A 25536-nucleotide genomic window follows, 5' to 3' on the forward strand; every position below is an offset into this window, starting at 1 on the left:
TTTTTTTTTTTTTGTTTTTTTCCTAAAGTACTCCTATAAATATCAGAAACTAGTAAATATAAAAAAAAAAATACATCTGAAAGTGTTTTGTGAAAAAATTTGTGCAATCTACAAAAGGAATGCGCCAATCTACAGCCTTTCAATTCAGATCAAGTTCTGATACTCGAATTTAGATATCTGCAGACCCTGATACCTTACCGACACCAGAGCTCTGTTTATTTATTTTTTGTTATTCTCCTTGTTTTGTTTGTTTTTAAGAGGCTATAACATACCCCTCTCTTCTAACAAGTATAGTTAGTTGCAATGCACATCCATTGCCTCCCTAATTCTTACCCTCTCCACAACACACAGCAAAAACCCACTGACATTATATACATATTACATGCAAAACAATCATTTAAATTAGTTGGGTTGAACAGGGGAACCATCTAATACTTGCTGGAGAGTTAAGGACCAGATATTTCACAACCTGATGTGCAGCCATATTTAGCAAGGGGGCTAAAAACTAGAAGTAGATTGAAAAAAGCAAGATGTGGAACACAATGCCCCCGTCTGAAACACACATGATTGATTGGTTGTTGTAGAGTGGTATCCACTATCTTCTTAATGTGACAGTGTTCAGCATAGACACTATAAGAGACAACTGAAAGCCAAGACATCAATCTTCAAAGTAATAACAGCAAGTCGGCATCTACATCAGTCGGGTCATTTGCTTGACTTATCAGAACGAAACAGCTAAAGTCCTTCACTCTTATGACATATTATATAAGAAAATTAAACTTGTCTATTTGGAACCTCATTATCTCTTGTTTAACTTTGCCAATCATGAAGTTAGCACCTTAACGCTGAGTAAAATTGGTACTAAAGGAATCTCCATTGAGATATATTGAAAATATTTGCTAAATATTTAGATGAAACATTTAAATAAACATGCAATGGGAAATATAAATATTAGAAAGGTAAACAAATAACTTTGCCAGTCAACAAACAATAACACAAAAATACAACAAATCAATATTAATGTTATTTTCCTGTTGTTGTTTTTTTCCCATTGAATACTGAGCCCCAAATTATTAATGATTACTCACTAGAAAAATAGCCTTTTCTGCTTTTAAATGTGATTTTCAAAGTCATCACAACATACATTTAGTTTTTTACAGAAAGTAGCAGATATTCTGCTCTGAATCTGTGTTTTGCAAACTGTAGATAGTCCTCACATTTCTTATGGGATTTTGTATTGCACCAAAATTATGGAAATTGCAGTTAAACATTTATAAAAGTTGCCTAAACATATTGGGACACCATTGGAGATAATTAAAATTAGTGTAAACAAGCCGATGATACAAGAGCAGTGAATGGGCTTGGCATTAATAGAGGACAGTCAGCTATTTGACAGCCTCTACTCAGGGCTTTGACACTAATGGTGTGAAACTAATTACATTGGAAAATTTGTGAGCAGGGGGAAAAAATATCTCACAACAATACAGTCCGGAGTAAGTGCTACACTTTTAAATTATTTGGTAGCTTCACTGTAAACAGAATTTAATACCACAGTGAGTGCTATAAAGGACGGATGAGTGTCAGCTTGGATAAAGACAGAAAAAACAGACAGCAAAGGAGAAACTGACAGTCTGACTGAGAGGAGACGAGGGTGATGAAGTGAGAGACTGAGGCTGGGGGGAGAAGTGTGGACAGGAAAACAAAAACACAACCAGATATGATAGATACAAACTGGGACTGATAAAGTGCAAAACAGTATATATTAGCACTCATTAAGTTTAGTGAGTTCACCAAGGTCAGATTTATTCCTTTACACAGGGACATTCTGGAAGAAGTGAAATCTCAATATTTTTGCAAAGGACAAATATATCTAACAAAACCTTACAGAACTTTGCAAAGGTTTGACATCCTGTTGAATGTTTTGACATTTTTCCACATTTATACCTCAACTTCAATATATGCTATTTGGATAGATCAACATGAGGTTTCATACTTGTGAGGCAGAAGAAAATGTCAACAGGCTTTAGTAAAATACAGATGTATAAAATGTCATCGGTAAACACCATCTTTACTCTGACATCCTTAAACAGATTCCAGTGTGTCCCATTACCTCCAAGAACCTTAGTGAGCAAATCTATCATCTTAAATTGGAGAGTGAGCAGGATAGACTTCAGCTCCTGACCCCTGGACGGACGGATAAACGGACAGATTGTAAAGTAGTTTGGTCAAGGATCAGCAAGGGGAACAAAAAAAAAAAAAAAAAAACAGCTACAGCTGCTGGTTCCAAATTTATTTTTTGTCTTTTATTTGGCACTTTTCACTCTGACAACCAGCCCTGAGCTTTCAAGAGCTCAGTGCTTATATAACCACTAGGCAACACACCTGCACTTGAGTGGACCAAGCCACAATTAAACAGGTAGGAAAAAAAACTAACAAAAGTAGTTGAGACCAATTCTATGGGTTCTGCAGACTTCAATGCAATATGGACATAAGCAGCAGTAAAACGACAGCTGCAATTGCAACGGCATGCAGGTACGGATTAACATAAAAGTAATAAAGTTTGGGCAGGTAAATCTTCAGTGAGTGCTTTTTTTCATGAAGTTTTGTCGCCCCTTGATGCCAATATAACTGCTGCGGAGCTGTGCACGGTGTACCATACTGAAGTTATAATTTTTGAGCAGGAGGAATGTGTTTTCTACAATCTGCTTTGTTGTTTGCATATTAGGTTCAGCTTTTGCATTATGTATGTTACTTGTTAAATAATTTTTCCATACATGTTATATTTTGTGGCATTCTGCAAATGCAAATATTAATCTCAATGGTCCCTTTTTGCACACCACAATGTATTGAATAAATACAAATGCTGTGAAGCAATACTTTTTTATATTTAAAAAAATGTCCTATTCTGCTACAAATGCATCTTCATTAAACTCCTCAAAATTTTACACATAATGTCCTCCTTTTTGGTGCTAGAGAAATGGTCAACCCAGATTTATAGTTTTTTGCACTGCAAAACATGAAAAGCCGACAACAATCTCTCCCTTTCGCTTTCTCATTGGTTGATCAGCTAGCTGCCATATAGCTTTCTGAGCCTACCATCTGGGAATCCCTTTCAACCCCTTAGTTGTAACCTCCACGCACCTAGGCCATAGGAAGGGAAGTTGGAATTCTGCAGCTATGACTCCATTAGGGCCATAATCTGCTTCAGTGGAGTTCATTTCATATTTGCAATGACTAAAAACTCATTAAGCAAGGCTTAATTAATGGTCTTAGAATGGCTTCTACCCAGATTCATAGTTTTCGTTCATTTTTCCCTAGTATTGTGCTTCTTTACCCAGTAGCTTAGAGTGTACAGTATAAAGAAAATTATTTTTTGTTTAATTAAAGTTTAAAATTTTGTAATATGCACATATATCTATTCAAGACTTACTGGGTTACTCGTTTTCATGTATACTTTGAAACTCATTTATGCATTTGATATATGGGTTTTTACATGTAGTACAAATTTGTATTATCTTTCAAAGATTCCATCCATGTTTTTTTCTTTTAAGCCTTATTATTTTTTTGTTTATTATTCAAGCATTTTCTATGCCTCTGCAACCATAGTTCAGTCTCTGTAATGATAAGCCATGTCAATTTGAAGTCAAGCTGGACTAGGTTGTACCTTTTGGGGCAACCCTACTGTACATCCTGCATTTCTGTCCTCAGTTTTCCTTTCAGGTTTGAATTTGAAATCACTTATAAAGTCTGCTAATAGGGTAACTCTCCATTTATATATATATATATATATATATATATATATATATATATATATATATATAAGGGGTGGAACGGTTCATAAAATCCACGGTTCGGTTCGATTCACGATTTCGTGGTCACGGTTTTCGGTTCGGTTCGATTCGGTATATGTTGATTGTTACACCGAAATCCCATAAAAATTTATGAAATTAATGAAAAAATACCCCAAAAAATAATGGATTGTAATTATTTTAAATGATCCGCGGAAACCCTGGATCATTTCCTTATGTTTTGCTGCTTTGAATTTAATCATCTCGCGCATGCTCTCTACCATCTCCAAGGAACTCAGAGGGGAGCGGACGGGAGCCACAGTGGAGGCTGTAGGCTTTGCTTTGAGCAGCCGGTCTGGAGCGCAGCGGGGGTTGCTGACGGAGTATGAGGGATTTCGGGGCTAGCATGACATGTTGGTCATGTTGCTGTTAGCATAAACAAAACGTGTTGCACAATGCTTGCACACTGTTGCACTTTTATCCACAACTTTCTTTCCGCCGTCATCGTAGGTCACTCTAAATGCAAAGCGCTCCCATACAGCAGACCTATAAAGTGCTGCTGGCGCGTCTTCCAACTCCTGTTCTTTCCCACTCGCCAGTCCGACACAATTCTCCACAACAACTGATATTTTTCCCTGCTACACCCGGCTACACTGCTTCGCTTCTTCTTCTTCTTGTTTACTGCTGGTGGTTGGCTTTGGTCGCAGTACCGCCACCTTCTGCTCGGAGTGTAAACGCTTTGCCTATGAGAAAAAGGAGCAGCGCATGAACCGAACGAAACACACGCGAATCGAACCGAGACAGTCAAACCGAACGGTCCGGACGGTTTTCATAAATCGTCCCATCCCTAATATATATATATATATATATATATATATATATATATATATATATATATATATATATATATATATATATATATATATACATACATACACATATACAGTATATAGGGATGCACTGTGTCACAGTTTGTAGCACTGTTGCCTTGCAGCAAGAAGGTTCCTGGGCCAGGGTCTTTACATGCAGGGAGTTTGCATGTTCACCCTGTTTATGCATGGGTTCTCTCTGGGTACTCTGGCTTCCTCCCAACTTCCAAAAACATGAATGATATGTTAACTGGCATCTCTAAATTGTCCTTAGGTTTGAGTATGTTTGTGTACATGGTGGGGTGTCTTTGTGCAGCCTTGCGATACACTGCCGACCTGTCCAGGGTGTACCCCACCTCTTGCCCATAGACTACCTGAGATAGGCACCGGCCCCACCACAACCCTGACTGAATAAGGGGGAGAGGATGGATGGATGGATGGATGGATGGATGGATGGATGGATGGATGGATGGATGGATGGATAATATGATTCTTGTAGTGGGTCTGCAGGCCAAAGTTTCATAGGCATTTAATGATGATCTGTGTTAGCTTGGCAATAACACTAAAATCCCCCTATGATTTAAATTAGTAAACTTACATAAAGATGGTAGTCAAAATAGAAAGAGACATTTGTAACAGGTAAATAAAAGTGAAATCTAATTCCCCCTCTGGCTACTTCAACATGCTTTTTTTCACTCCTGACTGTTGCTCATACCCTACCTGACCACTGAGAAGGTAACAGATGGTCAATGAAAGGGTGGGGGTCTGAACAAAAAAGGGGGGCTGGATGTGCATTGTAGCCATATGGCGAGCAGATTAAACATCTGCATCTGCCAGCTTGGAGTCAGAGGGACTGTAGAACAAAACAGTTTATTAAAGTATCACCAGACTTTTATGGACATTAGGGTGTTTAAGGTGTCATTGTAGGACCAGCAGTAGTGTTACTGAAATGGAAAGTAACTAATTTCTGATAATAATAAAAATAAAAAATAAAACACTATTTGCCTTGAAATCTCTAAGCAGAAGTGAAAAGCAGCCACTCAGTCTGAGTGTAGTAAAGATTTCTGACTCCCTGTCTGTTTCGGGTCAAAAAGTAACTATAGCTAATTAGTTTGGAGATCATCAGTGACACAAAGTCAGCCAATAGCAGATAACAATGTCTGAAGACTGGAAAAAACTATCTGAGTGGAGGCCAGAGAGTTGTGCTGGTGACAGAGTGTCACAGAGCAGATGCTGCTAGAGACACTGCCCATAAGTCAACTAGTGGGATGCCAAGGCTGAAATGCTGGAGTGGATTTGGCAGGGATAGTTTTGTGAGGTTGAGGAGATGGAGGAGCACAGGTGGTAGACTATTATTTTGACCTGATTTTCATTTGAACCAAAAGGTTTATGGGAAATTAGATGACCAGCTGTTGATGCCCCCAAAAAAGAAAAAAAAATGTGGGAGGGAGAGACAGAACAAAAAAAAGGAAGGATAAAAGAGGAAGACGGTCAGTGCTGACCTGTCATCTATCTCCATCCATGACTGCATACTCCTTATGTGTCTCAGCCCCTCCAGCCAAAGCTCTACTAGCAATGAGCCAGGGTTAAATTTCAAGGGTCAGTCAAAGACAGACCAGTGATAAAGACATAGTGGGTGCCTTTTAGGAAAGTAGAACATTGACTGTGAGATGTCAATCTAATTGATCAGGTGGTTAAGAATAGAGAAAAAAACAACTTTTTCCTCCAGAAGAGCTTGTCCTGCATTCCGCTGCTGCCTTCAAAAGTGAATCATGAGAGGAGCAAGGAAAATTATTCAGATTATGCTATAAAGAGCTTGAAGAAAAATTATAATAAATATATTTTAAGACATTTTGTTTTATTTCATGAAAGATTACAAATAAATATCTCATAAAAGGTCTATAAGTATTAACTTTTCCTCAATAAAAAAAAAAGTATTAAAGTTAAATAAAATTAAATTAATGAATGGACAAATCCTTTTCTGGGAATCCGGCCAAAGACTTGACTTACACCTCCACAACAGAGAACAGTTCTATCTCAACAACTTCCAAACACTCAGCCAACAAATCTTTGAGAGCTTGGCTTCTGAGTAGAAAAAAATTGCTGATTGAGCGATGTGAATCTAAGTAAATCGAAAGCGAATGAAGGGAATCGTGATGAAGGGAAATTCACAGAAATGTCCAGCATAATATTTCAGAGTTTAATAAAATGTAAACATTATTGGTTAAATATTGGTTCTATAAAATTCTCCTATTTTTTATCATCCAGGAAAATTAATATATTGACTGATGCCTAAAGTTACACTATATTGCCAAAAGTATTTGCTCACCCATCCAAATTATTGGAATCAGGTGTTCCAATCACTTCCATGGCCACAGGTGTATAAATTCAAGCACCTAGGCATGCAGACTGTTTTTACAAACATTTGTGAAAGAATGGGTCGCTCTCAGGAGCTCAGTGAATTCCAGCGTGGAACTGTGATAGGATGCCACCTGTGCAACAAATCCAGTCGTGAAATTTCCTCGCTCCTAAATATTCCACAGTCAACTGTCAGCTGTATTATAAGAAAATGGAAGTGTTTGGGAACGACAGCAACTCAGCCACGAAGTGGTAGGCCACGTAAACTGACGGAGCGGGGTCAGCGGATGCTGACGCGCATAGTGCGAAGAGGTCGCCAACTTTCTGCAGAGTCAATCACTACAGACCTCCAAACTTCATGTGGCCTTCAGATTAGCTCAAGAACAGTGCGCAGAGAGCTTCATGGAATGGGTTTCCATGGTCGAGCAGCTGCATCCAAGCCATACATCACCAAGTGCAATGCAAAGCGTCGGATGCGGTGGTGTAAAGCACGCCGCCACTGGACTCTAGAGCAGTGGAGACGCGTTCTCTGGAGTGACGAATCGCGCTTCTCCATCTGGCAATCTGATGGACGGGTCTGGGTTTGGCAGTTGCCAGGAGAACGGTACTTGTCTGACTGCATTGTGCCAAGTGTAAAGTTTGGTGGAGGGGGGATTATGGTGTGGGGTTGTTTTTCAGGAGCTGGGCTTGGCCCCTTAGTTCCAGTGAAAGGAACTCTGAATGCTTCAGCATACCAAGACATTTTGGACAATTCCATGCTCCCAACTTTGTGGGAACAGTTTGGAGCTGGCCCCTTCCTCTTCCAACATGACTGTGCACCAGTGCACAAAGCAAGGTCCATAAAGACATGGATGACAGAGTCTGGTGTGGATGAACTTGACTGGCCTGCACAGAGTCCTGACCTCAACCCGATAGAACACCTTTGGGATGAATTAGAGCGGAGACTGAGAGCCAGGCCTTCTCGTCCAACATCAGTGTGCGACCTCACAAATGCGCTTCTGGAAGAATGGTCAAAAATTCCCATAAACACACTCCTAAACCTTGTGGACAGCCTTCCCAGAAGAGTTGAAGCTGTTCTAGCTGCAAAGGGTGGACCGATGTCATATTGAACCCTATGGATTAGGAACGGGATGTCACTTAAGCTCATATGTGAGTCAAGGCAGGTGAGCAAATACTTTTGGCAATATAGTGTATGTTTTCTCCTACTTTTTAAATTTCTAACTACCCTATTGTCAACAATATTTGTATAGTTTTAAGAAAATTTACAAATAAGCTGTTTTTGTGTAATTTGATTAAAAAGTTTTATTAGAAAGTTAAAGGTTGTGTGTTCTTCAAAGGCATGAGATATTTATTACAATTTTTGTCCACTTGATAAATCTGCAGTTGGACTTAAATTTTTTAACCTGCAGTGTCTTTTTTGGCAACTGACCAGCTGAACCAACCTCATCCTCTGGACACGGAATTAACTTTAAGTCCAGGTTACACGTTCTTAATCATCCTCCGCCACATAGACGTGGGTCACTAACCTGTGTTCTTTCCCTGCAGAGGTTCCTGCCTTGCTGTTCCCTGAAAATCTCTTTACTTAATAAATGTTAAGAAATCCAACTGTCTGTCTGCTTCGAAAACTGGGTCCTCTGTTCTGAGCCATGACAAAATGTACATTACTGAACAGGCACAAAAATCCATGTGAGGTACACAGAAAACAAAAGAGAACTTCTTATTAATTAGCAAATGCAGATATCCCAGAGAGCTTAAAATAACTCAAGAGGAGGCCTTTGGGTTTCAATAAACTTGTCTTTTCTGGATGATCTGACATTAACAGCCTCTGTTTTTATTTCATTATTATCAGTAGACTTTATCATTCTTAATGCTAACAAGATGGTTACAAGAGTACACGAGAAGCCAGGTTAAAAAATTACTTTTGTCTGCTTGTGTCCGTATCAAGAGTCTGTTGGCAAACCAGGTCAATTAGTCCTGGCTATGCTGTGTTATAAAATGCAAACTGTAACAGCAGAGTCGATAACAGCTTAGTGAGACAGGGCAGCTCGTTATTATTATGGCATCCAGCTCAAGAAGTCAAGTAAACAGGAAAAGAAATAACAAAATGTGAGACAAGGTTTAATGACCATAAACGCAAATTATTTGATTTTGAGATGTGTACACTCCATTTCTTTAGAAATAAGGATCACAGCACGTATTGATTTCAAAATAAGCTCAGTTAACAACTAGACAGAGAATAATCCTCATCTTCAATGTACTCAATTGGTAAGGTTTTCCTAATGTAAAGGGTATTAGCTAGAAAGGTGGCTGTGTTCTCTGTTCTGGGCTGATGTGTAACACCTACAATTTCACCTAAATGACTATTCCTTTTTATGCTATTCATTAGTAACTGTTGTATGGAGGTAAACGGGAAAATTGTACAGAGACATGAACTCAGAAGATAAAAGAAGAAAGAAAAGCATCAGATAGAATCATAGAAATTAGACGGAAAATCAACAAAAGAAATTGTTCAATGGGGCTAGTCTCAGATAAATTATCACTAGTATCAAAGTTGGAATAAAAGCTGCAAGGTGGTCTGAAAGCTGTCATAGGAAAAAAGAAGAACAAAATAAAATGAAAGGAGACATTTGAATTTGAAAAAGAGAATAATAGTGCATCTCTAAATAGACCCAAGGTGTTTGTAACAGAAAAGTATGAATAAGAAAAGCTTATTTATTGAAATCATTGTTGGATTTGGATTAGATGAAAAAAAAAACGTAAAGAGCACAGCCCCTCAAAGAGTACAGCCAAATAACCAGGACCATTTCTGCAATAATGATACCTATACTGTATGGGTTAATAATATTTTTTATTAGTTTTTACCAGGCTTTAATTTGGAAATGTTTTTATCAAGATTTTTTAGCTTTCCTTACTACCTACTGCTCTGACAAATGGAAGTATTCTGTAAAATAGAGTCAACATGATACATTAGCATTTCCCAAGGAGCCAAATGTACAGCTGAATCATCTGTACTTCTCTGACATTTCAAAATCATTCAGTTCTCTCTGCTCTGTTTCCAAACCGGGCAGGCATTGTAAGTCTCAGCACCCACTTCCTAGAGATTTCACCTCAAACAACAGGCAAAAAATCTAAAGCAGTGACGTTGTTCCAAAGACCATCCCCCCCTTTTCTTTCCGGTCTTTTTTGTTTTTTATTTTATTTTTTTTACCCATGTCAAGAAAGGAAAAGACAAGACAGTAAAGATGTGAGTCATTGTTCTTGTATCAATTCAGTATTATTGATTTATTTTCATTTTGCAGTAGTTAATGGTAAGCCATATTAAGTCTAGGTACTTTTATACACAGTAATTATTTCATGTAATAATTTATTTTTTCTGTTTATATTCTTTGAGTGGTCCTCCACAGGTGAACATGTATGTAAAGCATGTTACTGTGACCAAAAAGAAAAATATCATAGTTAACAGATATAGACTATGCTGTGAACATCCAGGGGCAGGACATGGAAACAGTGAAGAGTTTCAAATACCTGGGTGCTCATGTCAATAATAAAATGGACTGGATTCATAACGCCGACGCCCTGTATAAGAACGCCCAGAGTTGCCTCCAATCCTTTGGAGTAAGCAGGCCCTTGCTTAAAACCTTCTATGACTCTGTGATGGCATCAGTCCAACTCTACTCTGTTGTCTGCTGGGCCAATGGCATCACAGAGCGGGACAGAAAGAGTCTGAACAAATTAGTGAGAAAGGCATCTTCTGTCCTAGGCTGCACTCTGGACTCAGTGGAGTAGGTGGGTGAGAGGAGGGTGCAGTCCCAGCTTACATCCGTCATGGACAACACCTTCCACACTCTGCACCAGTCTGTAGTAATTGTTTCTCTATATTTGACAACCAGTGCAATAGCTATGTAGATAAATATCCATCTATATAAATGCCCATGTAAAAACCCTGTGCAATAACCCTGCTTAAAAAAAAAAAGTCATATGTGGATGCACTGTAATTACTGTATATATATATATATATATATATATATATACATACATATCCCATGTACCTTTTCCTTCCTTGTGCACCTTCTTCTTTTTTTGACTATTTGAGCTGATCTAACTAGTACATTTCTCCACTGTGAGATCAATAAAGTTAATCAATCAATCAATAAAGGCTTAAGAAATCTGTGTGTAACTGACTTTCCAAAAATATTGTAATTAGCTGAATATGATTGAATGTCATTAAAAAAGTCATGCTGTTTCAGATTTTCGTTTAATACATAACTTGCATTTTATTTTAAGTGAATTACAAAAAAAAAAAAAAAAAATTTTTTGATTATACTCTAATTACCTAAGATGCACCTATATTTGGCTGAGGTCCGACCAAAGAAGTTTCCAATCTTTTTACATAGTGGTTCTGAATGCTGGTGCTCCAGTACGACTGCTCACACAGTTTTACCGTTCATACAGACTAGATTATTCTTGAGTCTTCCATTCCATCAAAAACAAATAAAAACATTAAAAATAATAATTCTATTCACAATGGAAGCAAACCATGTCAATTTCTGAAACTGCGTTAGAAAGGAAGTCAGACACAGTAAAAGGAAGAGGGATCCGGTAAATTTTCAAAATAAGATGCAATGTACAGATGGGTTCTGCACCAACTGACTGAGGACTGCTGCACAGCAACATTTTACTGTGATTGATGGCGAGGGCAAGTGAAGTGATATGTGTGAAGTCGGCCTTAGTGTCTCCTTGCTACCTCACATATTACTAATTTGAAGGGATGATTAACAGGCTACTGCAGCCCTTGATGGCTGCTGAGGAGGTTATGCAAAACTACTGCTGCAAGACATTAAGGTATTAAAAAGAACGCAGCCCAGAAAGAAACACAAAAGTTGCAACAACTGGCTGAGCAGCTGACATATTACTACATACATAAAACTAACGGTGCAATAATTTTTCAGCTTGTTAGTTCTGCTAATATAACATTCAAAATCTATGTTGCTCCACTCCATTGCAGTCTGCTGGGAATCAGCTGATATTGTCATTGTGCAGTCTGCATTTATCAAACATAATGTAGCCATGTTCATTAGATGTCTCTTACACCAGGTAGCTTGGAGAAATCTTACAAGAAGCAGAAAACCTATATAGTCTTCAGCTTATTAAAACTTTCTACCTTTGCAAAAATCACAAAACTGGCAGATTTGCCTGTACATGTTCATAATTTTCATAATCAACAACAATCACATACACTCATATACAACTGGCTCTTAATTGTAACAAAGCGAGGAAGATGAGATCAGATTCTCAACAGACACTTTAATGCTCAACCAACCACTGCATGAAAAGTGGGATTTTCGTCAATATGCGGCACTGTAGATTGTCATGGAACTTCAGGTTAGCGGCAGTTTACGACAATTTGCAGGCTTCGCCGAAAACTCCCATAAATTGTCAGAAATTGACGTGGACTTTGTTAGGCAGTGTTCCCCCCATGCCTCCCCCCCATGGAATTCTAGGGGAGGCTTTAACATGTAAATGAACATGCTGTGAGCTATACAAATGCAAATCAGGGTTGCAGGGGGGGTTTTACTCCAAGTGACATTTTTCTAAAAGGTAAGAAAATCTCTGATACAAAGAGATCAGGCTCAGTATAGCCTCTTACATTTTAGCTTGAATTGATTTATTTAATTAAAGTATAGAGACCAAAACAGATCTTTAGCTGACAGAGCAATACATTTAGAGCAGTAATTATTTTAAAAAAAATTGCATTTAAGATAAAAAATAAAATGTTGTCTGTCAATATGCTCAATTCACAATAACTTAAGTGGAAAAGTTTCAAGAAATGAGTCTGAGATGATTCACTTTATAACATGGCACATTATCCTGTTGGAAGTAGCCATCAGAAGATTGGTACACTGTGGTCATAAGGTCCGGCCAGGTCAAGATCCGCAATTGCAATCGCACCAAACAGGAAAAAGAACATCTACAAATTCCGGTTCGTCAAATTAAAATATAGCAGCAACAGATCGGTGACTAGAAATAATAGCACAATTCTTATATATATATAAAAAAAAAAAAAACTAACACCGTTTATTTAAATGATTGGATCCAAACTATTGGTTATTCACCAACGAGGAAGCAGATTTCTCATCTCCATCAAAATATTTATTTTATACCGAGGGACTTAAACTTTAATCAAATCCATTCAAAAGACACTTCTTATTACAGGAATGAAAGGAGATGTTTGGGAGAAGAGAACAAGTTCATTCAAAAAAAGTAGTTTTGAATTATCCTTATCCCCGTTACAAAAATCTACAAATATATATATATATATATATATATATATATATATATATATATATATATATATATATATATATATATATATTTGGGCAGAAACTGAACATATGCTGGATGATGGTGGGATTTTTTTAATATGTCATATTAAATTAAGCGCTCACAGGGTTCATACAGGAATGAGTGACTCTAATTTAATGCTATTTTAATGCTATTTGAAATGATTTTAATGCCATCAACAAGAACCATGTACACAAGTTATTAGTGTACATGAAATATGAAGGAGCTGCAAGCACAGTTCCATGACTCCTGTATGTATGTAAACACACACACACACTCTAGCTTTTTCTCCGCCTGGAGTGATATAATATATCTGACGAAATTGTTTTTATAAGTATTTTTTATTAAAGAATTATAAATACTTCGATAAACATATTTAAATAATTTTAGTGCCAATTAAGGCCTTGATTTAAAAAAAATGAATGATTTTTTAATAATTTTTATTGATCCGCGGAAACCCTGGTTCATCTCGCGCATGCGCTCTACGATCTCCAAGAAACTCAGAGCGGCGCGGTGTGCAGCCACAGTGGAGGATGAATGCTTTGCTTTGTGCAGGCAGTCTGGAGCGTCTGGATTTCGGGGTAAAACTCCTCTTGGACGCGATGGCGACTCTGCATCGAACAAGACGAACTCAAAGAAGAGATGCTAGCGGTAAATATATGTTCGATTACTGCCTGCTGAGCTAATAGCAGCCTAGCCTAAGCTACGGCTAATAGCAGCCTAGCCTAAAGCTACTGCTAATAGTAGCCTTGCAAGAACAAGCTTTATTAAAGTGTATTTTTTGTGATTCACAGGAAGCAGTACGCCGTCTTCACAACTCGGAGACTAATTGCAGGCGCTATGAACCGGAGCAAGGGTAAGATTTAAAGAATATGCTTTCATTCTGCGGTAAAAGGCAATGGATACGGATGGATACCGATCATAGCTTTACATTTTGTTTTCACAGACCTCCTATTTGCTCGGAGCCATATCAGCAAGTCCAGATTTGCACGATGTTGATAAAGACGACATTGTGTGTAAGTGACTTGTTTTAATGTTTTCTCCTTCCTTGTTACTGTGACTTGCGATTGATTTTTTATTTATACCACTCTCATTTAATTGTTTTCCAGCTGCCTGTAAGACGTATTTTCAGACGGTACGCAGGAGCTTCAGATATACGCAGCCAGCCAACACGCTGCGTGCGGAGGCTATCTGCTCGGAGTCGGGCCAGAAGAAAGAGGGTAAGACTTTATTTGGTGACTATTTTTCAGGTGCATTAATAGATGTGTTGTGTCCATACGCAGTGCGCTGATTCATTGTTTTTTTTTTCAGCTGCTGAAAGCGAGGCAGAGTGTGCTAGCAGATGAGGAAGTGGAACTCTGGAAGTCCGCCTTCCTCGGCGGTGTCTCTGGATGGATTGTACGGTCGCCGCCATTTCGTAGGCCGGATCCCTCTGAACTCTGTGTTAAGCTGCAGTCCCGGTTAGAAGCGATGCCGAAGTACAGGGCCACGCACAGTAGGCGTCTGCACATCGGACCTGCCTCGGAGGGAATGCTGCCAGTTACCTCCAACCCCAAGGAAGCAAACGGACCGTTCACGGACTTTTAATTTTTAGAAACGCATGTGTTTGGATACGCGTTGTATATAGTTGTGTGTGTTTTAATAAAGCTCTTTCTTTGCATAAACAGCTTCCTTGCAAATCTTCATTTCCTGTATAAATTCATTCATGTCCTTGATGGTAGCATAATAATTGTGTAGTAGTGTAGGATAACATAAATACACACCATATGAATGAATAAATATATGAATGAATAAATATATGAATGAATAAATATATATATATATATATATATATATATATATATATATATATATATATATATATATATATATATATATATATATATATATATATATATATATATATATATATATATGAATAAATATATATATATATGAATAAATATATATATATATATATATATATATATATATATATATATATATATATATATATATATATGAATAAATATATATATATATATTTATATGTAAATATGCCAACCAATCACGAGCGACTTTACTTGTTTAAAAAGAAGTGGTTCCGTCCAATACTCAGTAAGAAAATTAAAGCCTGGCGTGGCCACGTGTGGTTTTGCTGCCAATCACGAGCGATTTCATTTGTTTGAGAATAGTGGTTTCAGCCAATACTGAGTAGGTTATTCAAGCCAGACCTGGCCAGCCGCGCGGGTTTGCTGCATTCATATGCTAATTAGGGCCATTAGTACTGCTGATCGCTCTCCACATACGTCAGAGTCCGTTTCCGACAATTTGTGGCACGACAAACGCGGACAAGCACGGGTTGCAAATTGTCGGAAACTGACGAAAATCAGGCAGATCTGCGGGAGTTTACGGGGGTTTACGGGGACGAAAATCTCACTTTTCATGCAGTGAACCCTTAGGATTTATCTGTGCCTTTGAGGGAAGCCAAGAGAATGAGAGAAGACATTCTCTCCGCAGCCAGCTTTATATTCTGCTCCACAGCAGGGGGCGGAGTCTGAGGTAATCAAAACACCTGGGCAGCATTAGGTGCTAACCCAGGACAAGGGACATTACAAGTTGTGGAAATGGTGAAAATGCAGTAGTACAAAAAAATAAAAAAATAAAAATAAAAAAGGAAAGCAATTTAATTTTTAGACTTACAGGAACGTAAACTTTATATTAAATTCTAACTCCTTTTATTTGTCCTTGCAACTGTACATAACAAATGTGTTCCTCTGCATTTATTCCATCCATCAAGGAGCAGGGAGCAGCTTGTAGCACACAAGGAGCATTGTGGGGTAAATCTCTTGCTTAAGGACCCAGAGTGACAGGCTAAGGTTTTAACTGGTGATCTTTCAGCCTCTTCAGGTCACACATGCATTGATCTCTCTCTGCTAGGCCATCACTCTCCCACTAGCTAAAAAAGACTAGACCAGCTAACTCCTGGTAACATTTGTTAACTGTAGGTTGATTTCCAACTTCTGAGAGGCACACAGAGGCTTGCGGTGTACCACCACAGACTAAGCATAATGCACCACACCATTTTTTCTATTATCTTTTTGCTGCTGTAAACACCAGAATTTCCCCATTGTGGGACAATAAATGGATTTTCTATTCTATTTTATTCTATTCAAACAGATTTTGCTATATTCAATAAATCACCACAAACTTATTCGTTTTAGGTATAGATGATGATTCATTGATCATTCCTTGCTGACCGGACTTTTCTTTAAACCTGCAACGTGAAACCGACCTAGCGGGAACAGGGGCTGTTTCCATGTTATCATCTACTCATCTACATGTCCCATTCAACTGGCTGCATGCTTGTGTATCCTTGGGCAACACCCCATGTTACCCCCCAGTTTCCAGTTTCTAGTTATCTTATTAATGAATTGTTCAAATGAGCAATTCTAGATAATTTGTAAAAGCTGAAAAGCAATTTCAAGTGAGGTTTCTGATTAATTTACACACTCAGTTCTTCAAGAGTACTTATTCAGCAATGTAAGATACTTAACAGGTTTCCCCTGGTCATGCTTATGAAGAAAAAAAAATCATGTGATTAATATTATTCTTTGAAAATATGAAAAGGTCTTTGGAGTACATTTATTTAACATTTTTATGAACCCATTTAATCTTTTTAAGGTCATGAGAAGGCTGGAACTGGTCAATGTTAGCAAGAGTTGCTGATATGTTTATTTTAATCTATTAACTTATAAAGAGAAAGACCAGACAGGAACAAACTTAGGCAAACCGCCTCTAGCAAGCACATGATCTCCTTTATGCATCCAGCAGACATGAGTTACTTCTTCCCCCCTAGGGTCAAGAGAGCACATTTTATCTCCACACAAACATTTCCTCATAGCAACAAGACTTAAGTATATAAAATGGTAAAGGAGCAATAAATCCAATAGTTGCTGTATCCTAAAAAGCTCACCTAGACAAGGTTTGTATCCTAGTTTGATTAGAGATTGTATCAAATTGGTTGTACAGAAAAAATCACTGGGTTCTTTCTCTTGCCATAAATCAGTCTGAAGAAAACACTTGACTTCAGATGGAAAGAATTTAATTTTTTTAAGATATAAAAATGAAAGAATTTAACCTGCACAGTGTTGCTATCTCAAGCACAGACTATTCAGGAAAAAATACTGTACTGCAGAACACTATGAGGATGTAAATAACATCCAAGCTGCAAACAATTCTGTGATTCCTTTTAATACTGCCCATCTAGGTAGTGTGGTTAGGCTGATATCTAACCTTAGTTTGTGTGCATTATGTTTGCCCAGCAACCCTCGGGTCCAGCTCTAAATCCAACCTGAGCATAAGTATAATGAGAAGCATCTGGTTAAACTCTGTGCTCCTGCAAGCAGATAGTCTTCCCAGAAGAGCAGACAGACTATTAATATTCATGAACACTTCCGACACATGTTTGATATATATATAGAACCACCTGTTTCACTGTTTAACCATAATCCGAAAGACTCTACATTTCATTGTTAAATTTATATAAAAGAAAGGGAGAGATGAATGGATTTAAACAAAGCCTAATGCCATGAACTCTGGCACGCAAACTGAGCTTAGATAGAATGAGGGCTATATGAAAATGCCATCACTGACAATGAATGAACTTCAAATCAATTTTTCTTTAAAGCCTTCTGCTGTTGGTCAAAAATAGTTTTTTTTAATCTAACAAAAAAAAGAAGACATTTAACTGTTTTTATTGGCCATCATGCTGTTAAGGTTATATTTCTCTATTGCAAGTAGCTATCCTGCTTTTGTCCTGAACATCCCCATAAATCCCCACTTTCTTGTCGAGTTGCTTGAGATGAAAATAACCTGATGTGCAGTCAACTCCTTCTCTGCAGTGGCAGAGTTTTCCTATTAGTCACCATTAGTGTGAAATCCAGATGGGCTCAATCCCACTCCTATGTCTGCACAGTGGTAACCAGAGAGTGATTTATGGAGACTGGAGGATGATGCACTGATCACCTAGTGTGGTCTGTCAGCCGCAATATTGCCACAGTTGTCACTGACAACATGTTGTCAGGGATCCAGCATCTGGCCTTTCATATGGCCACGGTGAGGTGGTCTGAAGCAGGTATATGCAACAGTAGGTGATGACATACAGGCATGTTGTTCTCTCAGGTGCATCTGGCAGCTATAATTTTGCCTTATACAAACAGACAGTGTATCACTGTGAGAACCACAGTTTGGGATATAAACAATAGCATGTTGTTTTTTTGCACCTTCTGTATGTCTTTGCACAGAAAATGTGTATAAAGCACATAGATCGCTCAGAGATTTAGTGAATGATTTTGAAAATGTAGTTGACCACTAATGGTGTTAAGCTTGAACAAGTTTTATTCATGTTCGCAAATGAAAAATAATAGTACATTGATGAGACAGCTTTGAAAACATATCAACAGTGGTATGTATTTAAGGTTAAAGATTAGGGATGCATTGGTTATCAGCTATTAAAGGGATAGATCAGGTCTTTGGACTTGAAGCTGTGTTAAATGTTTAATGCCTGTTGCTGAGATCCAACAGTGTCCCTACTTACTGCAGATAACATACCAAATAAAAAGTAGTTTTTGTACGGTGTGGGGGCAAAAATAATCAAGGGTTTTTAAGCAAGAAAAACTATGCATGTGTTTTGGATTTTTTCAAAAATTTTAAAACATCCCTGTGCAAACCTTGATATAAAATAGGAGTATTTTTTGACTGCTATCATTCCGCTGCGTAGGTGCAGAGGACAGTTTCTACAGACATAAACTAAATGTCACATCAACAGCCAGCTTTCTGTAGCTCAGTGTGAGCAGATGTCTTTCTAGAGGATCCTTCCACCGGCCGTTCAAATTGCTTTCACTGGCCAGGCAAAGTTCAAGGCAGGCACAAGCAGATGAGAGGTGGTATTTTACCAATGCTAGCTTAGGAGTAGAGCGGAGGAGGACAGCAGTAGATTGGAGAAGCCTGCTGGGCAGACAGTGAGGTAGAGTGGAGCAGAGGAGCTGCAACTGGCCAGAATCTCCACTGGAGATAGGGCCACGAAACAGTCCTTCTAGGGCTAAATTAGAATGGCCTTTTTTGTTGAAAGCAACTCACACATTTTCCTCTTCATCCTTTGTCAACATATTTTTTTCTGTCTTAAATTTTGATTTAAAAAAAAAGCTTGTCTACTTGTTTACAATAGAGGCTGAGTCGTGAGCCTGAGCAGGTGTTCTAGTTGTAGTTGTACCTAAACAATATATACCCTATATAGGGCTAATACATATTTTTCATCACTAATGATGACCTAACAGTTCACTTTTAGAAAACAGCTTTTAATTTTTGGCATGATGAAAGCAATTCACATGGCCGGCAGGAAGGATCAATACGAACACAAGAGGGAAAGAGAGAAATCTGCCCAGACTGAGCTGCAGAACGCAGTCTCCCCTTCCCCAACTTGTCCGTAGTGAATCCTTCCGTCAGCTGTTGAGCCTTTTAGTTTATATCTATTCGTAGAAACTGCATCTACGTGGCGGAGTGATAACCATCAAAAAATAGTCCTCATGCATAACAAGGTCCAGCATACTGTAGCTCTGGTAAACAGTCTAACAAGAACATGTACAGTATAATTTTTCTAGCTTAAAAACCTTATTATTTGTGATTATTTGTGACCCCATAACATACTGGAACAATTTTTAACCGGTAATAATGTCCAAAAACCTGAAGCATCCCTTTTACATTGCTTGTGCTAATTTACTCTGCCTTAACAGTCCTCAAAGGCATACTGCAGACTATTTGGTAGTGTAGCAAAGAATAAAGATTTACATTATTTCCCAGTGGACTGCTGATTTCTCTGTTGTGCTTCTGAACAAAGCTGAATTTTAACAGTGTTTCAACTCATTAAAGATGACTTTGCCATTTATGACTGCAACTCAATGCTTTCTTGCTCAGCAGGGAAGCATTTTTATAATGTTAAATTTTACCAGCATGATCAACTCTCTGTTACTTCTGCTCTGTTCAAGAGGTACTCTTAATACCAGGGGTCCTCTGTGATTAGTGGTAATGGCAAAGCTGGTGGCTCTAATCTAATCAAGAAATCAATCAAAAACACCTAATAGGGCAGTAAATCAACCCATGACTGATGGCTACCTTTGTAAAAAATCAATTGATATATCAAGGTTTGATTTTCCCTTTAATGTCACAGATTTTTATCTTACTATACATGTGGAATATACAAATGCTTATTGACTTAATTTAGACACAGCTGTGTTTCACCACCACTAGCTCAATTACATTCAGTAAAACAGTGCCTTACCCTGCCACTTGTGATTTCATGTAATAAAAAGGGAAGACCTAATTGATGCATTATCAGTATGGACATGATGATGGCTTCTCTCCATGTTTATGGCCAGCTAATTTGACCAATTACGGGCAGCACTGATTATTAAGCCGCAATCTGTTCACTGAGCAAGAGAGCAGGTGAGAAAGAGGTGACTACAACTTGGAGAAAGGAAACCATTCATATACTTCCAATGTAATAAAAAATTAGGAAATATAGTGTACTTATTAACATTATTATAGCTCACGTTGCTTCGTAATAAAGTAGTTATTACAAGATTGTCCAGCAGTGTTAGTTCAAAAGCCATTATCAAATCAGATGAAAAAAAGCCAGAATGACCTTTTTTAACAAATAAAACGGACACAAGTAAGTGATAATCACGCAGATTTTTCCATCTTAATCCTGACCCAAGAAGCCTTATCAGTGAGATAACATATTTTCTTTCTTGACATGGACAAAAATCTATCAATACCAGAATGTCATAATGGGTTCTAAGATTTACAAAAGGTTTGAAACATGGCTTTGTTGCAACAGGCTTTAGAAAACCAAAGAAAAGATAAACACCTATGTACTCCATGTAATTAGTACACAATTGTATTTATTTAATTCACTCCTTACAATCCTACTCTGGCCTTGGATCACACAACTGTACAAAGATTTGCATGAATTCTCTTCATATGAACATAACTGAATGAGTGTGAAAGGGTGAATGACTGAATGTACATTAGTTTAAAGCTCTTTGATCAAGTCTCCTTATTTGAAAAAACAAAACAAAAACGCTATATAAGTATAGGCCATGTACCATTTACCATATAAAAAGGTTTCTCAACCTCCATCATCAGATTCACTGTCAAAGCCCAAACAGAGTCAGGACCTTCATCACCTTACCAGCATCCTCTCTCCTTACATAACAGGATGTAGATGTGCACTCTAAAAGCAGAGGCTGGTACTACTTAAACAAATTGCTTAAACTGGTAACAAATAATTGAATCAAAATGATCCAACATATCTTTTTAAGTTTATAAGTTGAACACTTATATTAAGTTGGGCAAACTTAATTCTATTACTTGTTACAAATTGAAGCACTTTTTTAAAGTTGGAGCTGTATTTTGTTGCTACAGTGGGTGCATTTTGTACAGATTGTGGTGGACTGTCAAGTGAGCAGTTTTGTGCAGTGATGTTTCTCTAAGCAATGAATGTGAGCATTATGTCATCCTTCTTCTCATTCTCTTTTAACGTTAATGTAGTTTTAATAGAATGTGGACGTCTGCATGCTTTTTTTAGCCAGAAGATAGCCCAACTCCACATGGAGTGCTGCACATAAATGTCTATCTGTAAGAAGTCTAAGTCAATTCACTTCACTTTATTTATATAGTGCCAATTCACAACACATGTAATCTCAATGACTTTACAAAGACAATTCAATCAAATCACACAGATAAATTGGTTAAGAGTTTTCTATCTAAGGAAACATGAGTAATTTATTTTGTAGGATTTGCTCCTTTTGGATAATCGTGTAGCAACACAACGTTTGCTAGGACTGTGTTGCTGACTCTCAAGCAATTCCTCACACTGTATGCATGCAGGACCAGGTTCAGTGTGAGTAGCCTATTGTTGAGGCCAAATGGGGGTTTCCTTTATGTTCAAGAATTCCTGTGTTTTCAGAACTTTAGTTGTTGATTTTTAGTTGCATTTGCTGTTGATGTTGCATTAGTGGCATTTAACATTATGTCTAATATCACTTTGAGTTTGACTCTAAAAGTTATTTTTATTCAACCAAGAACTTTATTTCTGATAGAAAATAAGACGGACATTCCTGAAAGGATAATAAACAATGTTAGATTTTAAAATATTGTAGAGGTCTTATTTCCATGTTATTCATAATTTCCATAAACAATATTTTAATATTATTAGAGAAAACCTTAAATCATAATCTTTCATGCCATGGAGTAGCCATGGCTCATTAAGTGTGGGTGCACAGAAGGAGTTGCTAAAATCAGGTAACAGCAAATGAGTTAAAATATTCAGAAACCACTGTAATTAATCAGATTTGTTGTCCATTAATTAATCTAAATAGAAGATATAAAAAATCATGAAAGTGCTGGAAGTCCCCCATGTCTATATAAATAACATTACTTAAACAATAAATCTAATAAGCATCTATAACTGCAATTTAAATCATTAAGGTATGAATATTTGAATATCCATTATTGTGATTTGTCATTTTACCATTCATCAACAACATCAGTGACTAATTCTGATTAAAGAAAATACTTCGGCCTACTGATTTTTATGCACTACTCGCCAGACATGAAATGATACTTGAATCTCCTGGTTGGATTATTTCAAAATGAAACCAGCCTGAAAGTTATGATAATCTAGGAACAGCCAGGAAATACAGTTAATGACTAGATAGCAAATCAAAGTATTCCCAAGGAAAATAAGAAATCTATGGGAAATTAATCTGCTATCTCGTGTCCCGAAATTACATGTCCCAAAATAATCAGAGACTTATTTTATCTCATGATTCAAAGTATATGATCTAACAGAACCCCCTTTGATGCTCCAAACTAAATTTATCTTGATGGTATTGTGAGGTGATAAATGTGTCATATCAACCTATTTCACGCTTTGATATTGTGAGCCATTTTACAGTCAAGCAGTTTTACAGAAAAAGTGCACTGCACATGTGTCAAAAGCAGTTTTTCAATGGTATCCAATATTCACAACTCTGTCTGACATGTGAACACCACACAATGCTCAATGATGAAAAAAAAAGTCAAGTTGAAAGACAGTTTAATGGACTTAAAGCTGAAACATAAAGAGGTCAATGCACCAAAGGATTTTTTTTTTCAATCCCAACAGAATTCAGGGCAAAGTTGTCCTTTAGGATCAAGTACAAGCAGGCAGTGACCCACATTCTTTGGATTGTGGTCTAGGAAATTGCTGTAACTCTAAACTGGTCTTTTTATTCAACCCCGTACTTCTCCTCAATACAACCAAGCAAAATATGAAACGATTGAATTGGGACTGGTAGAAGAACAATAACACATGGTTATTGACATCCCTCAGTCATTAAATACTCCACATCGTTATCTTACTTAATCAGTTTCTGCTTACGTAATATTTCCTGCACAGAAACTTTATTCAGACTTTTTTGTTTTTTTTTATTATTTTAAACAAAATAGGAAGAAGCAAATTTTAAATCGCACCAATATCAACAACACAGACATTAAGACTATACATTTTCACATAAGATTATGATAATGGATTAAATTTTTCTCTGAAAATAATGGGGAGGACACAGTTACTGTGAAACAAAATATGGTTCAGACAATTTAAAAGCCAAGATGGATACCCACAAGAAAGACGAAACTGTAGCATACAAATGTGTTTGCTTTCCTTATTGGATTTATATTTCATTGTTTCTGCACATGTTGCCCTAATTCATATTAAGTCAATTTTGTCTATAGAGCGTGAACACGATTTGCAAAAATCCTCTTAAAATTATGGTTATTGTAAAATATTCTAACTAGTAGCCTTTTGTGACTAATCAGTCAAGTACAATAACAATTCAACACTAATAACCACTTGTGCAGCAGGAGTGGTTTCTCCAAATGAAACAAAAAAACAACTTTAATGGGTAGCCATTTATGGAGTGGCTCCATTATTCAACCCTTTTATAAAAAGCATCTTTAGTACTTAATAGAGCACAAATCTGTTATGATCCTCCAGAAATGTGATTAATAAGCAGATACTAGGCTCTGGGCAATCCAATCTGCTCATCAAGAGCAAGGCCTCTTAATTTTTGGTTTGCATACTAATAACTTTCTCTCCAGGATTTCAACTGAAACTTTGATTGGGTTTAATAAACAATCTAAGGACGTTGAGAGTCCAAAAACATCAAGCTTCAACTTTCTTTAACCTCTTACACCCTAAGGGGGTATAAATAAATTTCTGCCTGACAAAAACACACAAAAGTAAATCACTTATAGCCTCACAGCTATTAGATTTAAGAAGAAACTTTTGGTACGTCTGTAAAGGTAAGATGTCATAGAATGGTTTTCTGGTGTCAGCACCATTGTAGCTTTGACCCTGCCTGAAATATTAGGGACAAAATACAAAATATTTTGCATTTTTTGAACCTCGCCAAAATTTTCTTTGAAATAAACATTGCAAAACACTACCAAAATATTATTTATAACACAAAAAAGTAGTACAGACTTTTAAATCTAAATGTTGTGTAAGAATATACCAAATTTGGACTCAATAAGATGAATCGTATTTATTTTAGAATGGTATTAGTGAGAAATTTCTTAGGCGGAGAGGCCATTTTGGCACATTTATCCAAAAATGTCACCAAACTGTGCCAAATGTGTTTTTTACATCAATACTGGGGGTTTGTTAAGATTACGAGGTCACGTAGCAGCTGGACCCACCGGTGGGTCCGTAGGGTTCTAGGGGTTAAGACAACGCTATTTTCTACCTTTCTAACTTTTAGTTGTGTCTTGTACTTTTGTTTTCTCTCCTTGTTTGTTTAAGGTGTGACTGCCTTATTTTTTGACAGGACCTGTTTGTGTTTTTTATTGTTTGCAGGTGCCAATGAGCTTTGGGCAACAAAAAAGCGTCTACTGCTCAATTTTTGATGCTTGTATACATAAAGTTCAGACACACCTCAAGAGCATCCTTGACGGTACTGAAGAGGGTCCAGTAAACTGTATACAGATACTTCTGCTGCTCCTATGTTCAATTGCAGTGAGTGGCTTTGCTATATTTGCTATGATAGGTGGGTAAAAAGTAGTTTTGATATATTTTTAAGCAAGAAAGTCCACCTCAA

At 37.3% G+C, this 25536-nt stretch overlaps 1 protein-coding gene across 1 annotated transcript in view; it reads right to left on the minus strand.

Annotated features, from left to right (window-relative positions):
* grik4 (glutamate receptor, ionotropic, kainate 4) overlaps nucleotides 1-25536 on the minus strand; it is a 413635-nt gene that overhangs the window by 204007 nt on the left and 184092 nt on the right. The gene's annotated exons all lie outside the window — the stretch shown is intronic.

Source organism: Cyprinodon tularosa, unplaced genomic scaffold (genome assembly GCF_016077235.1).
Source record: "Cyprinodon tularosa strain WSP-4 unplaced genomic scaffold, ASM1607723v1 ctg198, whole genome shotgun sequence".
NCBI lineage: Eukaryota > Metazoa > Chordata > Actinopteri > Cyprinodontiformes > Cyprinodontidae > Cyprinodon > Cyprinodon tularosa.